General features: G+C 37.2%; 1 protein-coding gene across 30 annotated transcripts in view; it reads right to left on the minus strand.

Moving 5' to 3' along the window:
* LOC101735337 (protein muscleblind) overlaps positions 1-25,086 on the minus strand; it is a 276,923-nt gene that overhangs the window by 108,777 nt on the left and 143,060 nt on the right. For 11 of the 30 annotated variants that reach the window (XM_062668136.1, XM_062668134.1, XM_062668131.1 and 8 more), the window contains exon 1: positions 14,281-14,470. The exons of 8 other annotated variants lie outside the window; for them this stretch is intronic. The gene's annotated coding sequence lies outside the window, so the exon portion shown is untranslated. Of the gene's footprint in view, positions 1-14,280; positions 14,501-25,086 lie in introns of those variants that run through there. 11 more of the 30 variants (XM_062668161.1, XM_062668164.1, XM_062668153.1 and 8 more) reach the window with 4 other exon arrangements.

A 25,086-nucleotide genomic window follows, 5' to 3' on the forward strand; every position in this document is an offset into this window, starting at 1 on the left:
GGTAACCACTGACCATCAGGTGGGCTCGTCTGCTAAGAAGGACAATAAAAAATAAATAAATAAAATCGTTCGTCATCAGCCAATTCGTGCGGTGCACACTTATCAAGTTTTTTTTTTATCTTGCCTATTTAATGCAAATGGACCAATATTGTTTTGATGCTAATATTGAAAGTTGCTGCTAGCTCAGTGGTGGATTGAGTATCGTCAGTTTCCGCTATTTAATATATTATTATGTTTAACGTTTGATTCGTCGTTGTTGACTTGTAATTTTCGGGCGACCACAGGTTAATTTTTTAGATCATAATTTCCATGTCAGAAGCGTTCAAACCATTAACGAGTCGTGCGATCGTTTTTAATGTTCACTCTTTACACGTCACTAATGTAATGTGCGGCATTGCTACCGCGACGGAGCTAGTATTCCATAAATACTCATATTTTGACCGTGTTCCTACATGTTGATGAAAAAGACATAAATTTAGTGAGAATAAAACAGTAATCAATAAACAAATTACTAAATTTCAGGTTATGACTCCATATTTTTATAATGAAACTAGCTGACCCGGCAGACTTTATAGTACCTCAATCGATAAATAAAAAACCTAAACTTTTGTATAAAATAAACTTAAAACAAACAAAAGGAATCGGTCCAACGGGGGACACATCAAAGGAAAAACAAAATTGTTATTTTTATTTAATTGCGAGCATTTTCATATTTATCTACCTTTTAAACCTTCTCCGGACTTTCACAAATAATTCAAGACCAAAATTAGTCAAATCGGTTCAGCCGTTCTCGAGTTTTAGCGAGACTAACGAACAGCAATTAATTTTTATATATATAGATTAATTTTGAATTTATTAACAGCAATACATAAATTGCGCCAGTACTATAAAACGGCAACTTCATAGGTAAAGACCTATTTTATATGTAGTAGATAGATAGGTACACATCAAGCTAATAAAAGCGTGCTAAAAATAAAATAAAACAAAACACCACAAACAGAATTCGGATCTTCGTAACTTAATACCAAACAGTATTAATAAATCTAACCGAAGCACCGCGGCTCCTGTTTTACAGACCGTAACGGCTAAACAACTAGCTAGGTTCTTTTTTAAAGTTTTCTGTGTAAATATGGGCACATTAATTTAATCTACGACGTAGCTAGGGCATCACGCGATCCGATTTACACTATCTCTACCGGTTTAATTTTTCTGTATAAAGTGCCTACTTTTTTTACATTTTAATTTCTAAAAACTAGAAATTAAAACGCTAAAAAAGTACAACAGTTCACTTTTGTAATCAGTGAGCTAATATCTAGGCGGCATGAATATTGTAAATTGGATTGGAGAAATGACTAAGCCGGAGTAATTTTAAATCTGGTGGTAATTGTCATAACAAAAATAAATAAATTTGATGGTTTTGATGTCACCGCTATTGCGTGCGGTAATGCAAGAGAGACATAATGAGACTTTTCGTAACTACACATTTTTTACATTTTAATTTCTAAAAGCTAGAAATTAAAACGCTAAAAAAGTACAACAGTTCACTTTTGTAATCAGTGAGCTAATATCTAGACGGCATGAATATTGTAAATTGGATTGGAGAAATGACTAAGCTGGAGTAATTTTAAATCTGTTGGTAATTGTCATAACAAAAGTAATAAATTTGATGGTTTATGATGTCACCGCTATTGCGTGCGGTAATGCAAGAGAGAGATAATGAGACTTTTCGTAACTACCCATTTTTCGTTATTTCCTTGTCTTTAAAATTCGTCTTTAACAGCTGCGGCAGTTTGTAGCTAATTTCAATGCTCTTATCATAATCAGGTTTATTTGTAATGTTATGTCAAAAAAAAAAGTCAAAATCGAAGTTTTTACCAAATTAATGTAGCATGTATATGTTTTTTTAAGATTAATTTGCTAGTTCTACTTTTATAATTCGCACTTTTTTAGCATTTAAATAAGTCTCTTGATCAACTTTGGCTTGGTATTTATTTGAACAAATTTTCAATAGCTACTGGTCACGAGCATGTAAGACCTACGTCGAAAGGTCTCGGGAATGAACGTCAGCTTGTATCCGTCCCACATCACATTTTAGTTAATGATTATAGCTACTACAGTCCCTTCGGTGACACGTCCATTGTTTTACCCTTTAATTTATTGCAATTTGTAACTTTGCGATAGTTCTTAATTGAAAACGTTTAGAAGCTTTTGTTTTCATTTCGATGCCTCCAATGAACAAACACTACTCTAACTCAAAAATTTGAAATTTTCGTTTTTCACGCAAATCGCTTCACCATGTTAAAAATATTACAATTAATCATTATTGATGGGGTTCGAAGCAAGAGTAAATCAGCTAGTTACACAAAAAAAAACCATAAATATATCTGCAATAATAAAGATTTTATCAACTTTTTTCGTTTAAACGCTCCTCCTGTAAATCTACGAATTTGGAGTTAGCGTAGTGTTCATTGGAGGCATCGATTTGCTTTATGCGCACAATTCAAATTTATAAATATCGCATTTAAATCATTCAGCAAAACTTGAGAAGTGTATTCGAGTCTAAGAGATAAGATGAGACGCTTTGCAGCTCGTTCAGCCTTTTTTAATGGTGTTTTACATAAAATTAACATAATCATGACTCATCAGAAACGAAACGGTTAATCTTCCGTCACTGAAATTAATTTCGCTCAAATTACTGTGACGCGTTTGAAAACGTAATTACTTCAGTGTTAGATGGCAACGTTACGAGTTCGGTGTGTTGCGATGCTGAATAGTGACAGTGTCAGAGGCCAGGTCGGAAACTCGGCTGGTGCTCGCCTGAAAGCAGGCGGACGTCAGCGTTCCGTGAGTGACACGTCCTTCCGCCCGCAAGCTCTCTATGTGTAGCCCCTGCCATTAAACAGCGCAAGTGCATTTCTTGGTAGATGATTTCCAAAAATCGTTTCCCGTTTTTACTATTCAATTTTATTTTTGTTGCACGTCTTTAATGCCTTGACAGGTTAGATCAAACAAAAATATATGTCTTTAACATATTTTAAAAGCGTACATTGTAACCGTATAAAATGAAAGTCGTGTAGCAAGTCCTACGCTCTAATAAATATGGAGCTCGAATGCGACCCTAATCGGGAAGGCAAAATGGCAACAATGCAAACAGGCGTGGTATCAAATTGTCGGGCGTGCAAACACATTAAAGGGCGCCGAGTAAACGAAGCCTAATGATTATCTATATATTGGTACATATGAGAAAAATATCGCGGTAAACGTAAATTATTGTGATATATTTTATTTCTCATTGTTTTAGGGGGACAGTGTGGCGGCTGGGCGTCGGGAAAGCGCCGCTTATCTGTCGCCGCACCTTTTGTTGGTAGGCGTTGACCCAATTCAAGTGGCCCTTGGCTGCGGTGTCAACATCGTCTTAATTCGGATTTGGATTTCAACATAAAAAACATTGATACCATATCTGAGCTTTCTAATGTTGAATTGTCCAATAGTCTTTTCAATTAGCTTAGATGGTCAAAAGATGATCAGGTCATCGGTATTTTTGATGAAATAATCTACTTCACTAATGACAGTGTAATTAAAAACGTAAGATCCTACTAATATATTTTTCTGCTGGTGAAAATGACAATTCCTAACAACGAAAATATTCACTATAAAACTTTTTTTTTGGGAACAGCTGTCTAATTTACGTTTCATTTAAATTATGACTTTTGTGAACGACGCGGATTTTTAAGTTGAAAATGTACGACGTTAATTTCAGTTGGAATAGGTAATATTAGTTTAGTGCGCATTTGCAAACGGTACGGGACGTTCCCTCGATTAAAACAGCAAGTTCTTGCCGAGGTCGATCGCCGAAGCGATAGGTCGCGGGGTCAAAAATAGAGAGGGCCGTACCTGGTGCCACCCCGCGCCGTTCAATGTCAACTTTCAATCAGGGCGGGCGGAAGGAACTGCCGAGCTCTCGTGCGCTGATGTGACGGCAACGGCCCCGCACACCACCGCAATTATTGCTTTGCCCTTTTTTACGACGACAAGCCCCCTCGTCTTTTCGTCGTTTACATTCTGTCAAGTTAAGCCTCTCCGAGTCGAGTGCCGACTGACGGAGACCGACACTCTCCCTCTATCAGTTGACTTTAATGAACTAAGGCCCATAATTTAAGGTGACTTCTGTATATAATGGCGTAAATTTATAAAGTATTCAATAAAATTACAAACTTTGTCAAGAAAAGAATGATTAGCAGAACTGAACACGAATTTGTATTAGGTTCGGTAGGTAGGTTACTTGGTAGGCAAGCGGCCTGACTCTGCCCCTGGCATTGCTGAAATGCCATGGGCGACGATAACCACTCACCATCAGGTGGGCCGTATGCTCGTCTGCTTACAAAGGCCAATAAAAAAAAACTTAATTATTAGAATACACGATTGTTGCAAAATGAATGGGCAATACATAAGCTAACGATAATCTTAAGATCCATTATCACTACATAGTATAAAACAAAGTCCCTTTCTCTGTCCCTATATCCCTATGTATGCTTAAATCTTTAAAATTACGCAACGGATTTTGACGCGGTTTTTTTTTAAAAGATATAGTAATTGGAGAGGAAAGTTTGTATGTATAATAACATCCATTAAATAGTGGAGCAATCAATAATAAATTACAGTTTCAGAAACGAAGCGAGGGCGGGTTGCTAGTTTCAAATATACAAAAAAAAAAACAATTTTCTATATTTTACACGAAAACACGTTTTCTGTTTTAGATAAATTAAATTGTGTAACTTTATACCACATTAGCAACAAAGTATAACTTTTATTACTTTTCACGTCAACCTTTTTGCCGTTTGTGTTGACATAGCTGCGAGTAAAGCCGCTCCGAGAGTACCAACATTCGCTTTGTCAAGCGTCGAGTGACATTAGCCCGAGCCTCTGTCAGATAATTTGGAAAACAAACAATTGCAAACTCTATCTAGACTATGTTGATTCAATTAAACGGCTTCGTTTTGCTTAAAGATAATTCTATCAGATTCGTTTTTTGGAACGAAGTTCCTTATGGGATGATGCAGAGGGGTACCCTAACCGGGAAAAAACGTCCGTACCTAACGTAAGATTTTTATTAGTAATACACACAGTGTACGACTTAAGTTTGTAATAACGTAGGTACAAAAAATAACATTTTTTTTATCAATAACAAATCATAATAAAAAAATTATACCCGAATAATTATTTTCTTTATACCTCGAATAGAACTCAAAATTAATCTAATACCACTTTTATAAAAAGGAACTTCGTTCCTATCCGGTGTCCCACGACAACACACATTTTATTTTCATATTATAACAGCAATAGTTCATTCTTAGTGGTTAAATTGCATAATATTTTTACAAGATACATATATGATTTCATTATTAACACGCATTAAAGCAAATTAATCTAAAATTTGTTAAGGAACGATATGATCACCAAATAATTATAATAAGTCTTCGAACGGACGGACCATCACAGGTGACTCGTACTCGAGCCGTTTGCCAGACCATTAAGCAAATAACGAGTCCACAGGATAAACTTGGAGGCAGTAAACTTTATTAATGGCTCGATTACAAGCTCGACCCGAGGTGGAAAGAAGTGCTATCAATCAGTCAGGTGTGCGACGTTAGAAGCACCTACCACCCCAGAAACGCTAATAACAAAATTCCGACGCCCCTGTTTGTTTCTCTAGAAGGGGTGAAGATAGATATCCCAGTGCGTAAGGATGGGTTTTTCGTTTTCAACACTCACAAAGAGCGATCTCGCCAAAAATCATCATCCAATAAATTTAGCAACCTATATTTTCAATACTTTTACGAAATGAAATTTAGTGCTGGATGTGCCTCGCGGGTAGGTAAATTTTTTATTTAAAAATTATTAATTATTGCTCAACAAATATTCCGCAACCGTACATATTTCCGGAATAAACAGTAGGTGTTTATTGTCTCGTCGGTGTTTCAGTTAGGACTGGGTGGGTTTAAATTGTACATACATCATCATCATCAACAGCCCATAGTCGTCCACTGCTGGACATAGGCCTCTCCCAATCTACACCACTGAGCCCGGTCTGCAGTTCTCCTCATCCACTTCTTGCCGGCCACCGTGCGGAGGTCATCGCACCATCTAGCCAGGGGGGTCCCACGTTACGTCTTCCGCTGCGCGGTCTCCACTCCAGAACCCGTCTGCTCCAGCGATCGTCAGTCCTACGGCATATATGGCCAGCCCACTGCCACTTCAGCTTGTTGACTCTTTGAGCTATGTCGATGACTTTAGTTCTCTGTCGAATAATCTCATTCCGGATTTTATCCTTCAGAGAAACTCCGAGCATGGCTCTTTCCATTGTACATACATATTTAAAAAAAATCCTTGCAAACCTTTCCTTGGATTTTTATGGGATTCCTTCTATTTCGAAAGTTTCAAAGCAAATTAATCAATACACTAAGCTCGATGCGAATCTTCTACAGTTTGAGACGCAAGAACATTCCAATGACCCTTCTTGGCCAGTTGACATACTGAGCCAAGAAACGGTAGGTAGGCAGCGGCTTGGCTCTGCCCCTGGCATTGCTGAAGTCCATGGGCGACGGTAACCTCTCACCATCAGGTGGGCCGTAAGCTCGTCTGCCTACAAGGGCAATAAAAAAAAAAGTAAAGTATTGAGCATTCATCTTAGATTGCCGTTCCTACTGGTAGCCTAAATGGCTATTCCAGCAACGCCCGAACGATTAGGTGAGCTTACGGGCTCAACCTGAGAGTGTTTGCTAACACTAGCCCTAGGAAGAGCAGTGATTCGCGGAATCTACCACCGGCTCAGAATCGCGACCCGCTGAGAAGATCCGGCGAGAAACTCAGTAGTGTCAATGGGTTAGCAGGCTCTACCCCACGATCTGCAAACGGAGTACACGTTTCCTTTGTAATAAGATCACATTTTATTTTATTTAATATGACCGATCATTACTAATGCAGTGTTTGCTGACGAATCGTACCAAAAGGTTTGGTTCAGAAGGGCGAGCACCCGCTCGTGGTCTAACCCTCATGGGAGGGATGGTGGTATGTCTTCGTCGCACAAATCGGTTTCGACGCAGCGAAAGTTCCGACGCAGCGAAAGTTCCGACGGCATAGGTTGCGCCGTCGTTTAGAGGGGTTTCAGAAAGTAATGTAGAGTTTCGTTTCGCGCTAAGCCCGTCGCTTAGCTGAAAGCTGGGCTTGGTTTAGTTCTGTGTCATCCGAAACTAACTGGATATGATTCATAACGGCAATACAGGAGCAAACCACCTTCGAAGCACGTTCTGATAAACCAACCTATACTACTTTGGATGCTGTTGGACCTTACTAGTTTAAATGCTAGTAACAGTCGTAGCACGGTTGATAGAGAAAGTCAACTTATAGCATTAGTCCGCTGAACTTTTCTATAAAATTTTCTGAACTGATTGCGATTATAAGTGGTTTTCATCTTAACGATTAATAAAAATGTATAAATGAGACACCGTTTTTTTTTAAATATGCATGTCACTAATTATAGAATTGTCCCGGCCACGTGGCGCTGGCGCCGCATGCCTCGCGCATCGTAGATAATAATAATAATAACAGATGACCTAATAGTAGGGGAAACCGTCACGACGAAATTTTGGCAGGTAACTTAAGTTTTCTAATAAACTTTATCTATACGTTTTGTACGTTTGTGATGTTTCCGTTTTGGTATCTAATACAAACACTTAAAAATTGAATATTTTTTATTGAGCATACAGAATTACTGTTGTCAGAGGAGCAAAACTATGAAGGCGATGGGTGGCTCGACTCGCCACTGTCCGAATGGCTCAATTACAGTTAATTCGCAGCGCATACACATTCGGAGCTAGGTGCATGCATGTGTATCGTCCGCAATAATGTATGTAAATGCATGCGACCGGCCGCGGCAGCCGTCGACGCTCACAATATTGCGACATTAAACAGAATATGGCCGGCGAGACGAACAATTTCGACAAAAGTCGGCATTTACAAACGTTACGCTTTTAGTCATTTGGATGAAGTTGTTTTAGAAATCACTACTTTGTGTACTGGCACTTGACGTTTGGTCGTGCTATTTTACGAAAAATATTAATCTTAATATACCTAGTCAGGTCATAAGTATTGTCACACAGTAAAAACTTTTCTTTTAGAATGCTGGCCACAAAAAAGTTTAATGAATTCGAATTTCGAATTGTTCATGAAAATAAAAATGTATACTTTTAGAATTTTACTCATTTTTAAATATGGAGTGGATGCTTAAAGAAGACCGTGTTGCAGTTATTGCGTTGCATCGTTGCGGTTACGCGCCAATTCAAATTTTTAACATACTGAAAAATTTTAATATAACCAAAAGATTCGTTTAACGTAACATCAAACGATACAATGAAGACTCTAGTGTAGATGACAGGACAAGAAGTGGTCTCCCTCGGTCTGTTAGGACTCCAGCAGTGATAAAAGCTGTGAAGGCGCGAATTCAAAGAAATCCCAAACGTAAGCAGAAACTGTTGGCCCTTCAGATGGGGTTAAGCAGAACCACGGTGAAAAGGGTGTTAAATGAAGACTTAGGGCTTCGGGCATATCGAAGAAAAACAGGACATCGTTTGAATGCTCGTCTAATGGACCTGAGACTGAAGAGATGCCGCGCTTTGTTGAAGCGGTACGCGGGAAAAAAATATCGGGAAATTCTTTTTTCGGATGAAAAAATTTTTACCGTAGAAGAGAGCTACAACAAACAAAATGATAAGGTGTACGCACACAGTAGTGAAGAAGCGAGCAACCGTATTCCGCGTGTCCAACGAGGTCATTTTCCATCCTCGCTCGTGGTATGGTTGGGAGTTTCTTATTGGGGCTTAACAGAGGTACATTTTTGTGAGAAAGGTGTAAAAACGAATGCAGTTGTGTATCAAAATACAGTCCTGACGAACCTTGTGGAACCTGTTTCTCATACCATGTTCAATAACAGGCACTGGGTATTCCAACAAGATTCGGCGCCAGCTCATAGAGCGAAGAGCACACAAGACTGGCTGGCGGCGCGTGAAATCGACTTCATCCGGCACGAAGACTGGCCCTCCTCCAGTCCAGATTTGAATCCGTTAGATTACAAGATATGGCAACACTTGGAGGAAAAGGCGTGCTCAAAGCCTCATCCCAATTTGGAGTCACTCAAGACATCCTTGATTAAGGCAGCCGCCGATATTGACATGGACCTCGTTCGTGCTGCGATAGACGACTGGTCGCGCAGATTGAAGGCCTGTATTCAAAATCACGGAGGTCATTTTGAATAAACTTTAGTGTCATAAGAATCTATGTTTTGTTAAGTTTATTTTGGTATATGAATGGTTACATAATGAATAAACTTGTTTCAATTATTTTACACTGAACATGTGACAGAATTTATGACCTGACTAGGTATATAAATCACGTGTCACGTTGTTTGTCCGCGATGGTCTCCTGAACTACTTAACCGATTTTAAATTAAATTTGCACATCATGTGCAGTTTGATCCAACTTGAAAGATAGGATGGTTTTTATTTCGATTAATGGTCGCAATATTTATTAGTTAACAATAAAATGATTTCTTATGTTGATTTTTGTTATTAATTATAAGTTTCATAAGTCTAAAAGAGATGGCGCTTTAAATTAGTTTTTACAGACAATTGTAATACTGTCTGACATTAATATCTCATAGATGGCGCTGTGTTAAAAATACCAACGTTTCACATAAGCTACAATTTAATGGCATAAACACCACGTGTTGCTGAGGCTAAAGTATAAGTGAAACTTATTTCGTAATAAATGCAATACAGTGAAATCCAATGGTTCTTACTTTGTCAATTTTTGGTATTAGCATAGCCGGCCGCATGTTATTTAGAAACAAAAACCTTAGCCACAGCAACGTGTGACCGGGTCTGTTAGTATAATATATTTATCAATTTTCGTATACTGACAAAGTGATCTGTAAGAAATCTGTCCAGTCTCCGAGGAGACCCACTTAGCGCTAATTATCATAGAATACAAGTAATACGGTAAAAACAACATCGCACTAACAACATTTTCTAGATAAGCAAAATAATATCGACAGCTATAAAACCATAGAGTCAGTTGTTGATCAGTAATATTTATTTTCCTAGGAGCTGGGCATTAATAACTAGCTCTATAAATTTGGAGCTTAATCACGATAGTCCTTTAATGTGAAGAGTACAACGGTCACCAGCGGTCTCATCTGTATTGTTGCTATGGACAACTTATGCATAGTTTCAGGAAGATTGAGCCTTATTAGTGTTAAATTAGGACGGATGTGTCTATTCGTGGGCGTATGTAACAATATGGTACAGTAATCGGCACGAATCGTGAGATCTGACCTTGATGTGCACATAAGTGCATTTTTGGGTCTGTTTGGGGGAACGAGGCAAGAACGGGGGTGGCGCCGCCCATATCGATTACGTGACTGGATCGTCCCTTGCGTCACAAACCGTCAGTTGTGCTTGGTTTCCTGTGTTGTGCACGCGCATCACTGCAGCAAACTACACTTTCGTGCAATTTTATTAAATTTATATTAAGTGTATTAGCTAGGTTTATTAACCATACATTTTTTATCAACTTCATGTATTTCGTCCAGGCACCAACTTCTTATGAATAATGTACTGTGGATACATGAACATTTAGTAGCAAAAGTACGAGAAAAGCAAATTAGCGGTTAAAACTCGACAACATATCTGATCTATAGAAAAAAACCGGGATGAATTGATAGCCATTTGGAAGTCGGTTAAAATAGGGTTATTTCTTACTATAATACAAGCGAAACCCCGGGCTAAAACTATTATAAAATTTCTAATACATTTTTAAACCCAAATTGAACGAAGTTAATTTAATTATAAAAAAGGTAATACTTACATGAGTGATCCATTTATTTTTACCCTAAGTGTACGATGCGCAGACGCCCCCCCCCCCTTTGTCGAGAGCTCACGACTCGTGCGGATTACTATAAGTTCGATTCGATACAACTAAATTTTTGGTTTATCGTTAAAAATACTATTTGGACATTTGAAATTGACCCATATACTTAGTCTGGTCATAAATACTGTTACAATTAAAAATAAACAAAATATTACATTTGAATTTGGAATCTGTCATTTTTATATGATTTCTCATTGAGTTTTCTCATTTTGGCGCTAATACATTGTACAATATTTTGCGATATTAAAATGGAGAGGGGTGATAAAGAGAACCGAATCGCTGTGATTGCATTACACAAAGTAGGTATGGAAGTGTTCGTACGAAAAAGGTGGTCAAAGCAGTAAGGAAAAGAATTCAAAGAAATCCTGTCCGAAAGCAAAAGATTTTATCTCGGGAGATGAAGATAGCACCTAGAACCATGTCGCGTATTTTAAAAGATGACTTAGGACTTGCAGTCTATAAGAGACGGACTGGTCATTTCTTAACTGATAATTTAAAAGAGAATAGGGTGGTAAAATCGAAACAACTACTGAAGCGGTACGCAAAGGGAAGTCATAGAAAAGTTTTGTTTACGGATGAGATTTTTTTTACAATTGAGCAACATTTTAACAAACAAAATGACCGTATTTATGCTCAAAGCTCTAAGGAAGCTTCCCAATTAGTCGACAGAGTGTAACGTGGGCACTATCCCACTTCTGTGATGGTTTGGTGGGGTATTCGCTATGAAGGAGTGACTGGGCCATACTTTTGTGAAAAAGGTATCAAAACATCGGCACAAGTGTATCAAGATACCATTCTTGAGAAGGTAGTGAAGCCCCTTAACAACACCATGTTCAATAATCAAGAATGGTCCTTCCAGCAAGACTCGGCGCCAGGTCATAAAGATCGGTCTACGCAGTCTTGGTTGGAAACGAACGTTCCGGACTTTATCAGTGCTGAAGACTGCCCGTCGTCTAGTCCCGATCTTAATCCGCTGGATTATGATTTATGGTCAGTTTTAGAGAATACGGCTTGCTCTAAACGCCGTGATAATTTGGAGTCCCTAAAACAATCCGTACGATTGGCAGTGAAAATTTTTCCCATGGAAAGAGTGCGTCTTCTATTGATAACTGGCCTCAACGTTTAAAGGACTGTATTGCAGTCAATGGAGACCACTTCGAATAAGCTTTTTATACTTTAAATTGTTTTATATTTATGTATTAAACTAACACACTGTAAAAGTAATAAATGTTATTTGCAATAGATTTTTTTTCCTCTATCTCAGTATTTATGGCAAGACTAGGTATAATATTTTCTGGGCTTTAAAAACAGTGTCAATAATTAGGGTGATGCCAATAGCAGTGTGGACTACCTTAGATTCTACTACATTAATATTATTTTGGTATTATTCATTCAACACGTACGTATTATTGCTCGAAAAACGTGCAACCATCCCACGCTATTCGGAAATAAACCTAGGAAAATAATGAACATTTTCTAGAACATGCAATCAAAATCGGTGCCGCTTCGAATGAAAAACAATTTAATTAATAATTCATTTATTTTACAGAGCAAAAAGGAAGGGGCTTTCATTTCATAAGCTAAAAAAATCAAATTCAACCCACAAAATGCGAAAACGACTGTTTGATTTTTCATAAATACATTTCCATAAACTCGGCTTCCTGCTTCCATCACGTCAACAAAATCGGCTGCGAGAAATTAATGATACATAAATTCAAAGAATACATGCATTACACGAATTTTATGACAAGACTAGGTATTCTGGGGTTTTTTAGTGCTGGCGGAAAAAATACGAAGAATTATTCACTATTTATGTAGTGGCAATAATCAGTATAAACAGTAATAAGAAATTATTACCGTAAAGTAATAATTAAAATTTCCTAATTAACTACAATGAATGTTTCGCAATAAATATAATCATTCCATCAATATTTAATACCAAACTGTACAAAATGTTTAATAAAAAATAAGAGAGGATGATGTTATTCCTGTGTATTTGCTTAGCTATCGTTTATTTAGCCACGTATGACGTCAAGTATCAGCCGTAGCAGTTACTTTGAGCGGCAATTTTAAACAACCAGCATTGACCTAACGTTTTCGATAATAATACCTGAACTCATACTCCATCCTGACTCTGGCGGTTAACTGCTCTAAATAATTTGTGCGAAATGCGCGTAGGCAAGAAGGAGCTTGTAGATAGGACATAAAACCAATAATCGCAAACGACTAACCTCGACAACGAGTTACGGCCAAGGATATGCGAATCCATTAAGACGCGCCCAATTATATTATTATTGCTACTTTATTCTCTAGTCCGAAATACTGCAGCAAATGGCACGTTTTTTATTTTAAAATATCTTTCTTCCAAAAATTCAAAATCACACGGACATACGTAGGTTATAAAAGGAATAAATTGGTATTAAAATACATAACAGTAGAAATTACTAAAACCAACAACTTGTATTTTTCTCCATAAGTTTGATTTAAAATAATATAAAAAATAGATACTTTATTGAAGTGTAGTCTATAATATTATTTGTACTTGAACATAAAAAAGTTAAATAAATCAACAGATTCCATCAATTTGTTTGGTTATGAGTAGACCAGTTTTCATTCGGTATTCATCTATAAATCGCACCGATACACAGGTTGCTGACACAAAAAAAAAAAAAATTCAATATCTGGGCCGATCCGAATCAGTTTGAATTGGCACCGAAGGATCGTTATTGTGTCGGTGATTTAAACATTGTTATTAAGTAGAGCAAAAGAAAATTTCAATATCACTGTAACAAAACATTTTCGAAACAACTTTAGAACTTTATTTAGTACAACTACTGCCCCCTATGGACATCAAACGAGAATTAACGATATGGTTTATCAAGTCAGCATTGTTCATTGTCATGGTGATTCACTTCAACAACAATTTTAACCCTAAATTTCCTTAAACTGTAGATGAAAATGAATAAAGGTGAAGTAGTCGATAAAATTGGTACATTTATTTAATCATTACATTGTTTTATACCATAATATTGTCAAAAACATGGGGTTTGTGCAAAATGTATAACCTCAGGACAAACACAAGTATCCTGTTACAACTACTGGATTTTTAATAGGTAATAATTGTATGCGAACTTCAAAATAGCTTTTTTATAATAATGGTACGTTGCTAGCTTTCATTTCATTCAAATTTTCTATTCACATAATAGCGAAACATGTTTAAAATGAGCATCATACGTGATGTCAGCACAGTGTCGGAGAGGTTATGTTCGCGACAAACAAAAATATTAAGGCGTTTACCTCGTTCAATTCCTTGTCCGGGGACCGATATCACAGTAACTTTGCACAGTTTTATTCACAATAAACTAACAATGTTAATTTTAGTTAAGAAATAGGTTTGCATCACAGAAATAACTAAATAAAACGGAAAACATTGAAAGCGGACAAGAAGCGCGACGCGAAACGGCAAGCTAAGCAGCAGCTGACTACGCGCGGCCGAGTGACGTGACTTTGTAGTAGCGTTTTAGAGTTGAAAATATTATAACAGAACTGTTCTCGATTAGACTATTTTCCATAACAGTGCGTGTAAAAAGGTATTAAGTGTGTAAATACGATAATTGTAAATTGAAATGTTGCCTTTAATACATATGAGTATTGCTTTGGAGTTTTTAAATTCGTTCTTAAAACACTTTTCATTTTATTGTGAATTATGATATTAAGAATCTGGAACTAGTCATGATTTTATTCATTTGCAACCTAATATTTGAATTTTTCAAATTCTATCATTTTAATTGTTTATTTTTATAGCGTCGTTACAAGGTTAAATGTGTACATGCGCAACGTGGAGGAGCGGTGTGGGCGCGCACGGCGCCGACAGTGCTGCCCTCTTGTGGGCATAGTGTAAATTATCGATTCCCCGCGCTGCTAGTACACGCCCGCCATTGGTTTTATTCAGTAATTGGTTTATGTAGCCTCTTCGTAACATGAATTCAAATTTAGCGCGCTGGAGCTTTCCGATATACAATAAAATGATTGTAATCTATTTGTTTTTGTTGGAAAATTTACATGTTACAGAAAAAAAAAAGAAATCGTCGTGAACAACTACATAATTTTTTTATGTTGAAAATAAAACAATTAATCCCTGAAGAAATTAGGCTATGTACCTACTTATTATCAACTAGTTAATTAGTGCACAGAATATACATAGAATGAAATATTTGTGAAATGTAGAGCTCAAATTGAGAATATAGGAAAGCTTAAAAATCTTTACTAATCGTAGCAAATAATATCTGAAGAATAAAATTAAATTTCACATGCTGTCTATTGATGTAATGCATTGCTAGGCGGACGACAGCACGGGGGATGCGCGATATGTCAGCCATAAGAGTTCCTCTCGGAGCATGGTGCAAGAGAGACGATCAAAACTGAAGTAGAGAACTCTCTGGGGCGAGTCTCCGAGTAGGGTGAATTGAACTTGGTTCAATTTAACCAGTTGACACAAGTTTGCGCGTTCACTGCGAAGAAGGACCCCTTTGTCATGGTGCCGCAATTCCAAGGAGTATCTCTGCGACCTCCCACAAGTATCGGGATACTTGGGATTGACATTTCCAACGATGTCCAATTTCGGAGTCATTTGGAGGGCAAAGCCAAGTTGGCGTTCAAAATGCTGGGAGTCCTCAACAGAGCGAAGTGGAACTTCACGCCTGGACAAAGACTTTTGCTTTATAAAGCACAAGTCCGGCCTCGCGTGGAGTACTGCTCCCACCTCTGGGCCGGGGCTTCCAAATAACAGCTACTTCTGTTTGGCTCCATACAGAAGACGGCCCTTCGGATTGTCGGTAATCCCATTCTCACGGATCGTTTGGAACCTCTAAGTCTGCGGAGGGACTCACTTCTCTCTGTATTTTGTACCGTATTTTCCATGGGGAGTGCTCTGAGGAATTGTTTGAGATGATTTCATCATCTCGTCTTTACCATATCACCGCCCGCCACCGGAGTAGAGTTCAGCCATACTACCTGGAGCCACTGCGGTTATACCCAGTTCGTTTCCAGAGATCTTTTTTGCCACGTACCATCCGGCTTTGGAATGAGCTCCCCTCCACGGTGTTTTTCGAGCGCTATGACATGTCCTTCTCAAACGAGACTTGTGGAGAGTACTTAACTGTAGGCGGCAGCTTGGCTCTGCCTCTGGCATTTCTGAAGTCCATGGGCGACGGTAACCACTCACCATCAGGTGGGCCATATGCTCGCCTGCCTACAGGGTCAATAAAAAATTTTTTTGGGAGAGCAATAGAAATTTTAAAACATACCTCTAAACATTATATCTGTACATTCTTATTTTTATTTAAACTCCAATTTCGAGCAAACAGTCTTTGAACTGAGTTCCAAAAAAAGCTTGATATAAAACTTAATTATGCGATGCAAATTAGGCGAGTTTAGCACAGGTTGATTTGTTTGTTACCTTCGGTGTGGATAAATTGGGCGAGAGTGCGGGAGGCTGAGGGGACCGATATTTATGCACGTTAATAAGAAGCTAGCGCCCAGACAAAGATTGTTGCGCTATTTGGCAGTAAGCACGCAGATCGGTTTCATTAATATTTAGAGTAAATATTGATTACATTAAAATGTAAAATGTGAAAATAATGATGAAAATCAATGATTATTTATAAAATTTACTATCATAGCTACATACATAATTGAAGTAATTAAATATAATTTTTACCAAAACAACAATGATGTATGTGATGTATTGTATTCTATTGTATGTAATGTACTTATTTTAAAATTATGTATTTCCATTTGGATCACGAATACAAAACTTATCTCACCTGAATCTGATTACATAGTTCAACTAATTTACAGTTGTTACCTCATAGGTTAATTAATATTTTTAAATATTATCATTAAGCTATTATCCAATATCATTAATGTTAATGAATTACTGGAACCATAATGTAAGATAGTACCCTATCTGTACCTTTAAATCTAGGACGGAAACTTATAGACCCCGCAACCTGTTCATACCGATCACGTTGATACATGAATTATGTCTCAATGGCGTTAGTACGACTTTCCTAACTAGAACGCATGATTGCTTCAGGCCAGAAACAGGCTAGAGCATGACGCCGTATGGTCTCGCAAAATTACGATTTCCAATTACGAAAAATTAAGTTGAATGGACTATTATTTCTTTTTTTGTGAAACGTCAAGCAAAATATGTAGAATGGAGTGCATTTACCTTATATGTTATAGTTATAGAAAATAAAATACACTAGACATGTGTAGATGACGCAGCTTTTATGCAAAAGTTCTGGCTAAGGAACGTAAGGGGATTAAGGAAGATTGTTGGCGTAGGTATAACAGTTATTTTAAATGGGGAGAAAAGAGGTTAAATTTCCATTACGGACGATCAATTTCCAGTAGTAGAGTGGCCTAAAGAAGAGAAAGGTTAGTGTAGATAGACTTTTACTTTAATTTGGCATTTTATTGTTGGATTATAGTCGTCATGGAATTTCGAACGCAATGATCGAACGCAATGAACTATGTATAGAATATGAACAAGCAAAATGAAAAATATTCTATCAAATTTAAGAGGTTAAAACATGAAACAAAAGTTATATATAAATAGCAAATGCAATCTACAAGCCTAACACATATCCAAGCCCGTCACAGACTCTGTGGAGTCTAGGTCCTCAGAATACCGAATATCTTTAAATTTTCTTTCTTTGAGATGGCGGAAATATATATCTGATGAGGGTAAAATCGTCTACGAAACAGATTTATCTCGAGAAGATGTTTGATTTTCTTTAATTATTAAACGGCATTTTCGTACTTCAGAAAAACCAGATTCTTTCCCCGAATATCTAGTCACTAGTCATAAAATATCTACACAATAATACGAAGTCCAATAGCATGGTAGCATCACAACACATTATTACGATTGGGAATGTGGTAAGTAAGTCGGGTTATTAATTCGAGATCGACCCTCTACCTCTTTCTGCTCTAACCATTGGCATACTCAGATAGGTAGCATCAAAAAAATCCGTGAGATCATGATTATCGTCAATCGATCTTGTTCTATGAGGTGTGATGACGGCTGAACTAACATTTATTACTTATATTTAAGATTATATAGAGTATGACCAACCGACGATAATAAAGTAGAAATTAACTAAGATACATGTATTAAATAGGATTGATCTCTAAGTCAAGTTAGTAAAGTTTGAGATTGTATGCACATTCGTAATGTAGGTCCTAGACGTCTCAGGTGGCCTCTATAATAGCTTCGGATTACGAATTGAGGCTACTTATCTTTCTAGTATAATACTTCTATTTTATTCGAAGTATTCAACAGGACTTCTCAGAATTTCACTTCTTAGCTTCAATAAAAATTCAGTGATATTTCACACCCAAAAATGGCTTTCTAAAGATATTACCGCCTATTTTTTATAATCTGCTATCACAGTCATCATCATCATCATTATTATCATCGGTCTACATTATTATAATATGCAGTTCTGCATATATGTAACATAAGTCTTTCTCATGGCTCACCGTAATGACCAATCCTCTGCTTGTAACATCCATTGCGAATTCGCGAGTTCTATCTTAGTCAGTAAAACGTAATTCATAAGCATATTTGGGGCAACAATAATCTTGTGTTCTCATTTTAAGAAAGTCTTTTATAAAACAACGCGAGGATTCATCAAATCAATTGCTTATTGTTTTCGTCTCTTTGTACAATGACATCTCTGAACGGAAAAACTAAGAGTGTCGCTTGCTTATAAATGCCAAGTTTGTTTACTTAGCCGTGTATCAAACATAGCGAGACTTCCTATTACAATAACAGGGACAAAGATCCCGGAATACAATTGAAAACTACAGAAATTATATCTATGTGTTCTTTTAAAATCGTTGACGAATCTATTGAAGATTCTATTCAAGAAAAAAAACGTGAGCAGTGTTGTTTTTTTTTGTTTCATTTCTTACTTCTATTCGTATCGGATTGTTTTACTTTTGAGCCACGAAACTGAGAAATCGTTTTACAACAAGCTGATTTGTTGTTTCTAAGAATTTGTTTGTAAAATGTATACGTATTTATAGGACGCATGAGGCGGTCTAAGCTTATGCACTTATTTAAATTTCAGAACAAATCGTTTTGTTAAAGTTTTCCTAGAAATACTATAATCAAAAATATTTGCAAAAATCATTCAAATCGTTCATTTGTTCGTATTAAGGATGTATGTCCTGATGAATTTAATTGATTCTTTTTTTGGGTACTGAACTCACGAGCTATGCTTGCGTGTTGATTTTCATTCAGCGCTTGCCATGCCCCTCCTCAAGGTTCAAGGAATACTTTAGGATAAGTAGCGTCCTAGGAATGAATATTCCTGGCATTAGTGCTGTCTACGGGTGGCATTAACTATTAACCATTGGCCATCGGGTGGGCAGCGTTCTTTCGAATGCAACTAAATTAAAATTAATGAGCCGAATAATTATGGATCGATAGTTTTATATAATCTATTAACAGTACGCGACTGTTAATTAGCTGTAGGTATACCAGCCACAGAGCGTTTAGGTAGGTTATTCATTAAAAGGTTGATCAATGCACAGAAAAATATGCATACAATCTCGACTTTGTGGTGCAGTACTTAGCGCCCTTAACTATTGCGCCGAGAGTCACTGGGTGAATTCCCACATCGGGCAAACATTCATGTGATGAACTGGTTTGCTTGCTTTTTGTCTGGGTGTTTATTATCTATATATATGTATACGTTTCAACGTATATAAGAAGATATTTATATCGGTATTGGGTTCCAATAGCACAGGGAATCCTAAAACTTAATTCAATATTTTGGGTTTTTGGTTTTAGTTGTTATATTTCTAAGGTGTGAAAGTATAGGTCCTGGCTCGAATACCTATCCAGATTTGTCAGGACACCAGGAAGAGAGTTGGGATTTACTAATAGTTGCTTGAGCGATTCTAAAGGAATCTGACAGCTCGAGATAGCTGCTTCGTGAATTCATCTCCTCCCGGTTCGAAATCAGGACTCAGGACCCGTTAATAAAATTCAACAAGAAACTCAACGGGCTCTTCATATCGGCTAAATTACGTGAAATTTTTAATTTGTATTGTTTATATTTATACTTAGTTTATTACCAGTAAATTAATACAATTAAGGCTCCGTGCATCATATTTTTTAATCTAACCAATGAATTCACATGTTAGAACTTAATACGTCGTGTAATAAAAATCACACCCTTAAAATTATAATTTGCGTAATTACTGGTGGTAGGACCTCTTGTGAGTCCGCACGGGTAGGTATCACCACCCTGCCTATTTCTGCCGTGAAGCAGTAATGCGTTTCGGTTTGAAGGGTGGAGCAGCCGTTTTAACTATGCTGAGGCCTTAGAACTCATATCTCAGGGTGGGTAGCGAAATTTAGGTATATGTCTATGGGTTCCGGTAACCGCTTAACACCACGTGAGCTGTGAGATCGTCCACCCATCTATGCGATAAATAAATAAAATACATACATATATATATATATAAATAATACACCTATTCGACTGCCAACAAGAAGTTGTATAGCAGTTTTCACGAATTAAAGTAAAAAAGATAGAGTTAGTAATTTATCTTGGCTCGGGAGTTCGTAGCTGTGAATTTTGCAGAGGGCAGTGCATTATGCGGGGCACGTAGGTTTGCTGTCTGCAGAACAGCGCGAGCGCGGGCGAATGCGCGGGTTGAGCGCGGCCAATATTCAGTCGGCTGCCGCGATATGGCCGTATCCGTCGGTTCGTATCACTGAATCTCATATATTATTTAAAACCCTTCAGTATTCGGTGTAGCCGTCAGTAGACGTGAAGCTGACTGTGACTACACAGCGTATACAACAAGTGCTCGTTCAATATGAGAAATGAATAATTCTGGTAGACGCTACTTTGTAATAAGGCAATACCTAAACACAGCGTATAAAGTATATTTATTTATTTTAAAGACAAATTAACGCAATGGCCGATTTTTTTTGCACTTGCACTGAAATCTGTGTAATCCGGAAAAAGCAATCTCCAAGAAGCAATAGGAAGAGGATTCCGTGCATATTTATTGCCGGTCTAAACCGTTTCTCGGGTAATTCGGTACAAGCAAAGCGACATTATTTTTGTAGTAATTTCGGCGAATGTCCTTTAAAATATTCAGAGCGCCGTAGCTGAGCCCATTAACGTGCCCGAGCGCTATTCAGAGCGAGGACTCGTCCGCAAATGGCGGCGATATCATTAACTTGACCCCCACAACTATCCGACGCCCCACAAGTTTTTCCCAATATTACACAGGAGAGGTATTCGCGACAACATCTACCGTACATACGTATAGCGCATTTGAAAAATTGTTTGCTTACCTAACTTGAGTAATATTTTGCATCTATACAGAGTGTAGATGGAATTAAGGTCGCATACTAAAATCTTTAATATAGAACTCAATAGTTAATTGACATAATCATATTTTATCCGGTCACGGTCCTCGTCGAATCCATTGCTTACGACGAAGGGCTCGACGAGCGAATTAACCCATAGACACATCCCACTGAGTTTCTCGCTGGATCTTCTCACTGGGTCGCGTTTCCGATCCGGTGGTAGATTCTGCGAAGCACTGCTCTTGCTAGGGCCAGTGTTAGCAACACTTCCGGTTTCAGCCCCGTGAGCTCACCTACATGTAAGGGTGAAGCTGAAATAGCCCCTCAAGGCTATCAGCGTAGGTAGGGAAAAAAATATATATTACATCTCGTGAATTTGCATATGATGTACTTAAATAGAGAAGTACATATATGGACGAGGTCAGTGGTCTGTAGGAAAACACAATTAAATGTAAACGTTCCATACAATTCGTTTATCAGTGAGATATTTGAGTTTACTCTTTTTTTTCTTTTGATTCATTCCTCGCTTATTAATTTTGTATGATTTCTCAAATAAACTATTTTTATTCAATTTAATGAACCTAGTCATGGGTTCATCATGGGTTCAATCAAAGCCGTGTATTCATTTAAGTCGAATCTGTCGTCCTCCCTTAGAGTTTGAAGCAAAAATATTATCACTTTGTTGGTCTAGTATTGATCCAAGTGTGTATGATTAGATAGGTATGTGGTAAAAAATTCGGTAACATTATTTTTTTCAATACCCTCTATCTTGAGACATGTCGAGTCTCAATGGCAAAATCGGTGTTTTGTACTTATTACTTTTCATGCTATAAATGAAACATTCCAAAAATTTCAAATCACTTTTTTGTATACAGCTTATAATAAACCTTTGTATAATAAACGATACCTAAAGTGATTTTTATATCCTTATAGTTAAGCACTGATTTTGATTGTAGATACCTTTAGTCGTGATATAGTAGAGGGTGCAGGTGGAACGCCGGAACAGTTAAGCCTACAACCCTGAGGTATGTTATATATTAGTCTGAACAGTTTAAAGTTACTTGTGGGCTCGCAAATAACCGAGGGTCCCGTCTACAACTTGGTCTGCCCCCGCGAAATTACAGACTTTCGTCTCAACTCAAGTAACCTGTTGACGATCATATTATGTTAGACCGTATTTAAATATGATAAAACTACTAAAGCTTGAGATTATCGGTAGGTAGGTTTAAGGTGGGTGGCGCATTTACTTTGTAGATGTCTATGGGCTCCAGTAACTAAACACCAGGTGGGCTGTGAGCTCGTCCTACCATCTAAGCAATAATAAAAAAAAGGTAGTGGCTTGGCATTGCTGAGGTCCATGGGCGACGGTAACCACTCACCATCAGGTGGTCCGTATGCTCGTCTGCCTACAAGAGCAATAAAAAAAAACAAAGAACTATGTTGCTGTATCATAAGCGACGAATGAGATAAATCAATAATAATATGTTGACGCAATTTATCTATCATACCTACCGATTACCTACCTATCATTACTAGACAACGTACCGGGGCTTAGTTTATAAGGCTACTTACTTTACGTCCATCATTTTATTATATGACGAAATGTTTTTCGATTACTATTTTTAATCTCATATACTTATTGGATGCACCGTAACAAGGGTCGCTAAAATTTTCTCTGGAATCGCGAGTGGTTTAAGAGAATCTTAATCTTATGTACGGTTGTCATAGGAATTTTAGAATAGAAATGACTTGATACACGCAGATAATTTCAGAAACTGTGCATCCTGAAGTCAATTCGACGCCTGAAAGAATTTCAATGGCGTGCATAGCCAGTTCAGTTTGAAATTTCATTCTTTTCGAACACATATATCGACTTCGTCCGGGAATCTACTTTACATTTCTCATCGTAATGGCCATTCAGAGAAAATTGGAAAAGAAGTTTCATTTTCAAGTTCCTATCCTGGGTGGTATCACAGCCAATGTAGACATCTGAGCGTGCAATGTTTCAAGATAAACATCTCAAGTTCTTTTCTGGAAATATGAGCTGCTCACGGCCATCAGTTTCGTTCATGTCTATGATGAGATAGACGGATATAACGGATATCATTGATTCAAAAAATTTTTGGAGTAAATGATTGAACTGATTTGTTAAATTCGTTTATTTCAACTAAAATAAACGAGCATGTTCTACTAAGACGACGGAAAAATAGCTAAGCGGGCTCGTCTTTTCTTCATAAATTTAACCGAATTTTTAGATGACCAATTTCATTTGGCCATTATTTCAAATAAAAAATTTGATTTATTGTTTTTTTTTTAAACGGACTTCGTGCAAACAATGATTGTCATTTTAAATTAAAACACCTCTTTTTCGTTAGCATTTCAATTGTTATTCAGATGCTTCTATTACTTCCGAAGCAATTTTTCATGACGCAATTCCATTTCTTAACCCAATTGTTAGAGTTGAAATAAAAACAATACGTAATTACGAACCGGCTCCAGGTAAAAATAAAGAATAAACGGCATTGCAATGTTTTCCTGGAATCTTGAGTGCAGGGTGAGGACGAAGGGGTCATAATGTGTGGCAAACACCCTGCTGAGGGTTCGACCTCATGGATGATGCTTATTGTGCCGATGACCTCTATCGATTCGAATGTTTCCGCAAACATAATTGCAAATTGGACGTTGCATGTCAACTATGTATTTGCATTTGACCATTTAAATCTAGCTCTTGATTTAATTTACGTGATTACGATACTAGACGTGCCTCACGGTTTAACCCGCGTTACATTTATAATTCAGAAATAATAAAACATGTTAACATTTCACGCGATAAAAACTTTCTTTTGTCACTTTCGAGTCCTCAAACAACCAATCGATTCAAATCAGACATAGTATTACAATACATCAGATTCACCCGGTGTTGCTCGGTCAAGAAATAATCCTATGTCTTAATCCACCAAATTCGTTTAGACGTTAGCATTAACAAAAGTAAAAACTTTCACTTTTAAATTAATATAAATATATATTTTCTTTCACAAAGAATGTTGTGAGCTTAAGCTAACAGTGACATGACGTTGCTCTGTAGATTTACCGGTAAAATGAAATATCAATACATCTGTAGTCTGTATTTGCAAAATATGTTTGTTGGATCTTCTTGAGGTAATCAAGGGTTTATCCGCAACGATTCGCCGGGGAGTCGGTATTGCCTTCGCGAGGCAGTGGTTTCCAATTCGCGGAGAAGCACCTCGCCCTCCTTAATTTACAACAGTGCTAACCACGAGGCCCGCACTTTGTATTCATTACCTATCCGGATACCGCCCTCTAAGAGATTTAATACTTTATTTGTATGAATATAATTTGTTGATTTCCAGATATAAAGCAGATTTGTTTTCACAAGGTTTTGCGTTTGTGATTTAAAAATAGTAACCAAACTATAATGACAGAATCATCTCAAGATAATAATAATAGTCATAAAAAACTTTTAATTTTTTGGATATTAGACGTATTATTAACATTGTTGTAACATGTGATTTGATAAGCGTATTTAAAATGATTGTTTAATACAATACATTATCACAATTTATGTAAGTGAAAAGAATTTACGACTTTGCGCAAAGACGCTATAAATTATACTGACAAGTTGACTGGTGTACGTAGTCGGAAAGCAAATTAGGTGGCCCAGAGTAAACGAGTTA

This window comes from Bombyx mori, chromosome 4 (genome assembly GCF_030269925.1).
Source record: "Bombyx mori chromosome 4, ASM3026992v2".
Classification (NCBI taxonomy): Eukaryota; Metazoa; Arthropoda; class Insecta; order Lepidoptera; family Bombycidae; genus Bombyx; species Bombyx mori.